Source organism: Etheostoma cragini, chromosome 23 (assembly GCF_013103735.1).
Source record: "Etheostoma cragini isolate CJK2018 chromosome 23, CSU_Ecrag_1.0, whole genome shotgun sequence".
Taxonomy (NCBI): Eukaryota; Metazoa; Chordata; class Actinopteri; order Perciformes; family Percidae; genus Etheostoma; species Etheostoma cragini.
The window spans coordinates 1333867-1340192 of NC_048429.1; the positions used below are offsets into that span (position 1 = coordinate 1333867).

Consider the following 6326-nt stretch of genomic DNA (forward strand, 5'->3'; position numbering starts at 1 on the left):
TCTTTCTCTGAGGAGTCACCTTGGAAGGCATCCTCTGACCGCAATCAAATACCCACACACATAAACACTGTCTACACACACACACACACACACACACACACACACACACAGTCCTACAGTCAGCATGGTAATGCCTGTCTGAACGCTTCACTGGTCATGCTGTTTCAGAGCTGATCAATCTGCAGCAGGAGGGAGAGAGCAGGGACAGAATACACAATGATAACCCCACCTCTCACACACACACACACACACACACACACACACACACACACACACACACACACACATCCCTGAGGAGACCCTATCCACTCCACTACCTGTTGTCTTGGCAACCACACACTGTGTGCGAACCATGCGATGAGGAAGGTGAAGACAAGAGCTCAGATCTGCCGCATCCACACTTCATAGATTTCTATAGAAAAACTCTCTCTCTACACACAAACACACACACATATATATATACACACATACAGTACATACATGTATATATACATATGTCCATACATACAAATATATATATACATATATATATACAAACACACACACACACATATATGTATACATACACACATATACATATGTATATACATATACTGTATATAGACATACATTTATTCATACAGTTTACACATATACATATAAACATGTTATATACTTATACATATTTGTATATCTAACTGTATGTGTGTGTTTGTTTATACTGATTCAGGCATTTCTTCATTGCAATGTTAGCTTACTAATTTAAAATGGCTGCCATTTCATGTTGCTCTCTCAAGCTGTGATTATGTGCAACACTTTCAAATAAAAGAATGTCCGCTCTGAGTCCCTGAACGCTGCAACACATTTCTCCCTGGGCGGGGTGAACACTTGTTTCTGATTGGCTCGTGGGCCAAACGGGACATCCTAAATATGGTTTGAGGCGTCCCAGCAGTCACAAGGTTTATTCACTCTTGTAAATTGGCGTCGAGCCTCTGTTGGGGCTGTAGGTATCCATGGCAACACCTGCTGATGCTTTATGCTTTAAAAGGAATAATCCTATGCCATAAACTGCATTTCATTGAGTGACATCTTGAGGCTAGATCCAAAAGGGATTCACATAGATGCCCGTGTTAAAAATCCCAACTTTACAGCAGAATTAAACATATTTACAGCGTGTAAAACAAGGTTTACAGCCCCAAAACGGTTTTGGGATCTAACGCTAATTTCCTTTGTATTGGGGACTGTGAATCTTTTCATAACTCACCCATTTAAATTATACCAAGGCTTAAAATTATGCATAACTCAGATATTGTTTAAATTCACCTACCCTGGTCCCTGTCTCGATCCTGCTAGTAGCTGGTAGCTTGTAGCTAGTAGCTGCTAGCTCCTAGCTGCTAGATCCTAGCTCCTAGCTGCTAGATCCTAGCTCCTAGCTGCTAGCTCCTAGCTGCTAGCTCCTAGCTGCTAGATCCAAGCTCCTAGCTGCTAGCTCCTAGCTAATAGCTCCTAGCTGCTAGCTCCTAGCGGCCATCCGGGTTAGTGTGTTCAGCCAGGCTTCCATCTGTTATAATTATCCTGACAACAATCCACAGAGCGGTTGTGGTCTGGCTATGTCCTCCAGGAGACAGTTCAGGTCACGTCTTGAAGTTTAGTTTAGTTTTAGTTTTAGTTTTAGCAGCTACTACAGCACTACTGTTTTAGCTCAGTGGAGGCTCATGGCCTCATGGCCTACTGGACATTTTAAATGTCCAGTTGGCATCTGTGAAAAATGCCCAAAATAACAACAGGTTCCTTTAATTTCAGGGATTTGACTACTAGATGTTTTACTTGTTTTAATATTGAGTTTTGCAACCATTGTTATACCCGTTATAGAAAGCAGGCCTTCCTCGCCTGCCTGTTTGACAAGACAGCTGCAATATATTTAACTTATCACATCAAATTTCCAGATAGCTAATGACTGTTGTGGGCCTCTTTCTCAAAAGTCAATATATAACAAATAAAGAACTAATAATCTCAAAAGTGATGTACAAAAGTGATGCATTTCATCTCCTGGAATAAAACAAACCAGCTCCGCGTAGCCGGCTTTTCTTTGCTTTTCTTGCAAATCCCATTCACACTTTCCGCAGGGATTTCAGTCCAAACATCAAAGAGTGAACATGTTAACTTCACTGCTGACAAAACTATGAGACTTCTTTACATAAAATCCTACCAGAAGAAGAGCTGCTCCAGAGAATATTACAGCAACTATCAAAAGGATTGCCGTGACATTTTGTCCAACCCTTCATGTCGCCGTCATGATGAGTTGTGTTAACTTTTCCTCAAGCGCAAGGTGTTTAAATATTCAATTACCTGCAAAACTAATGACATTCAGCCTCGGCTGTACTTTGTGTCCTGCTTATTAGCAAATAGGAGCATGCTAAAAGGCCAAATTAATACGGGGAACATGGTAAACATTACACCTGCTAAAACACCAGCTTAACATCGTCATTGTGGGAACGTTAGGAATTAGCTCAAAGCACCGCTGTGCCAATCTAATTGAGAAATTGCAACTTTGTTCGTGAGTATCTGTGTTTTGGACTGTTAGATTTGAAGATTGATTTGGGTATGAGAGTATCATGATTTGCATTATTCTGCTAATTAACAAACCAAACAATACATCAATTACTAAGAAAATAATCAGACTAACTGCCTGTTGATGAACTGATAATGAAAGTAATTGTTAGCTGCAGCAAAGGAGTGTGTGAAAGAAAGGTTTGTGTTGCAGAAAAAGGGCGAGATTATATCAATGAAACTGCTCTGCTTGGATCACAGTCAAGTGAAAGTGAAGGAGGACATCCGCCGCTCTGATGTCTGAAACGTTAAGTCTTAGAAACCTCCTTGTGTGTCCTCGTAACACCCCCAAAGACAAGACTCAGCCTCTTTGATCAGAGGAGTTACAGTCGGCACTGAACAATGTAGCACGGGGGGGGGGGGAGCATGCAGACAATATACTGGGACAAAAGAATTTGTCTCGCGAAATCTCCCGACTGACTAAATCTGAAAGCTCTACAAAGCTAGTTTTGTTGCTTTAGCTGGCGATAGGAAGGTGGTGCACCATCGTCAATTTTAAGGTCATTTTCTTTGTTTCAAAGTGACATTGGGCAACATTTTTATTCAAATAGAAGACAATTTTGCTGATTTTTATCACATTCATTTTCTTATGTTTGACGCCTTTAACCTGGATCAGTGACCTCTTCACTGTGGAGTCCTGGACTAGGACTAACTAACAATTCTTTTCACAGTGGATTAATCTGTTGATTATTTTCTCGATTAATCAGTTTGTTGTTTGGTCTATAAAATGTCAAAAAATGGTAAAAAAATGTCAACCAGGGTTCCCCAAAGCCCAAGATGATGTCCTCAAATGACTTACTTTGTCCAGAACTAAATGACTTTCAGTTCACTGTCACAGAAAAGTGAAGAAACTACAAAAATGTTCACATTTGACAAGCTGGAATCAGACAATGTTAACCCATTATTCACAAAAAAATGACAAACTGATTATGAAGATATCGTTATAAGGCTCCACATTAGTGATCTGATGTCCACACAGGTCGTAAGAAGATCCCCAAAAGGCTGCAATTTGTTGTGATGACACAACAAATATGAAATGAAATGAATCTGCTGCAGTAAACCCCAACGTGATTAGCACCTGGAGACGACAGGTATCTAGAAACTGATTTCATCAAAATCGTCCGATTATCCAATTCATCTCCAGTCATAAAACCTTTAGTCTCAAATAAAACCTGCCACCTTGTAGTCAGGGCTGGCTGATATGGCCATACAGGAACTAATGTGGTTAAAAACTTCATATTTTTAGGACTTTGAGTTGAGCAAGAAAAGACCTTCACTACCTGCAGGGCTGTCATTGTGACGCATGTTCAGTAACCACAGGTGTATCAGACACAGCTATGTGGTCCCAACCAGATGATCTTAGTTAAAGTATCCTGGGTTTGTTGTTTTTAAATCAAAGAAACAGAGTCATGATTTCTACTTATGATGCAATGTGGAGAGTTTCATGTCCATCCAGGCCCTGGAAGTGTTCTGTCACCTCCCATCGTCTGGGGCAACATGAATGAGACTCTTAAGAGCAGGGCCAGGTTGGACAAAACTCTTAGTCCAATAACTGTGTCCAATCAACTAAAAGAGGAAAGCTGCACCATGTAGTCTCTGGTTCCAGCTTCTCAAATGTGAAGATTTTGATGCTTTCCTTAGTCTTGCATGAAAAGGACATTTTTAACTGTTTTATGACCTTTTACAAATCAATTAAGGCGAGCGTAATTGTCAGATTAATTAATTATGACAATAATGGTTAGTCGCATCGTCTATTCTCAAATTACTTCCTTCCATCTTCTGTGGATCTAAAAACGGTCATTTCCAGCCAGCGACTAATATCACTAATTATCATTCATTCATTCATTCATTCATTCATTATTGGAATGATCTTATCCATACTCATCTACGTTCACTTTTAGAATGAGAGAACGTGTTCATCTTTAAGATACGTGTGTGTGTGTGTGATGTCACAGGAACGGGAAGCTCACACCTTCTTCCCCAGGTGACCGTCGTCATGACGACCAGGTCCAAGGACATGGGGGGCAGAGTACCGCTGGATCATCAAGAAACACAAACACACACACACACACACACAATTGATTGTCTTTTAATTCGGCCCTCCAGAACATTTTACTCAACCAAGAGTCACTTCATTATCTTCTCCTCTTCTATCTACGCCCCTCCATCCTCTCCATCCTCTCCATCCTTCTGTTTGCAGGTATTTGCAGATGTGAGATCACTAATCACCTGCATGCACACGCAGGCAAAAACAAGAGCTGCCGGCGCCGCATGCAGCAGGAAGCACCTCATTTCTGCATCCTCTGCCTGGCGTCTGTCTCTCCTCTCCCCCCTGCAGAGCTCTTTTCTTTCCTCTTTTTTTTTTTTTACCATTTGAATTTTCTCATTAAAGACGCTCCTCTTCTCCTTCAGACAGAGGGAGGAGGTTACACACACACACGCACATCGGCGAGGTGACGCTCCAAACATCAGGAGCACGCTCGGTTGAACAAGAGCATTATTGAGCACCCAGATATGTACAGTCAGCACTGTGCATAATCACTCCGCGTGCGGTTACCTTTCCGCAAGGCTCACCTCAGCAAGTGGACTCCACCTCCTCCCCGTGAGAGAGCAGCGGCCACCTCCTGTGTATACATTACACCAACCGCCTCCTGCCTGGACCAATCAGGAGCCAGAGCTGGGAGGCAGACTTGGAAAGCACATAGTTACAACGCTGATCTATACGTTTGGCTCTCTGCAGGAGGCGCTGGGAGGCGGAGAGGGCCGGCTGGCCGAGGGAGCGGGGGGGCTTTATCCAACCGGTCACTTCAATGCAGGGCATCCCTGAGTGTGTTTTGGCAAGGTGCCAGAGCAAGGGCCAGACACACACACACACACACACACACACACACACATAGGTATGAGTGTGTACAAACAAGACACACACTCCTCACGTGGGGGCTGTAACACTCTCCACTACTCTCCATTAAATTTAATCACTCAATCTCTGTCAACTCATTGTGTGCAAGTGTCCGTTGCACTGACGGAAAAAAAGCACAGTAGGGTGAAGACGAATGAGAAAAGGAAGAACGGGAAGGAAGAAGGAGGGGGGAGTAATTGTGCATGAGATAAAAGACATTATTTCTGAATGAAGCTGCTTGAATTTTGATGATTTGAACTGAAGAGAAAAATGTTATCTGCCTTAGAGTAAACATTACTTTTCCTCCTCTTCTTCCTCCGACGTGGATTTAGGCGAGTTCATTTTAGAAGCTGAAAGTGATGGCTGTGAGGATGGAGATGGGGACGGGGATGGTGGTGGTGTGGGCGTTGGTGACAAGTGAATATGGAGGTGTGAAGAGCCATGTGGAGAGGGAAGAGCGAAAGCTAAAGACTGTAAAGGCATGAAGGATGAAAGAGGGGGTTAGAGCAGAATAAATCTGGTCAGAGAGACAACAAAGCTTGCTCCCCGGCTGCCTCCAACGGTCTCTGCAGGCGTGAGAATAAGATGTCGCACCAGGAAAGGTCGGACATTTTGAACTGTACCAATCGGGCCTCTACAGCAGGTAAAGAGGTGCACAAGAGAACAGCTTTATCTCGCATCACACCTCTGGCTCAGTAAACGGAAATGAGGCAGCCTGTCAGAGTGGAAGTTGTGCCTAAAGGTCATTTGACTCCACCGTCGCCACCCCTACGAAGCAGGGATGGTGGTAACCAGGGCGCCAGGAGGAGGAGGAGGAGGAGGAGGAGGAGGAGGAGGA

General features: G+C 43.1%; 1 protein-coding gene across 4 annotated transcripts in view; it reads right to left on the bottom strand.

Moving 5' to 3' along the window:
• Window positions 1-6326, bottom strand: part of LOC117938912 (SLIT-ROBO Rho GTPase-activating protein 1-like) — a 33069-nt gene that overhangs the window by 25740 nt on the left and 1003 nt on the right. The window lies entirely within an intron of this gene.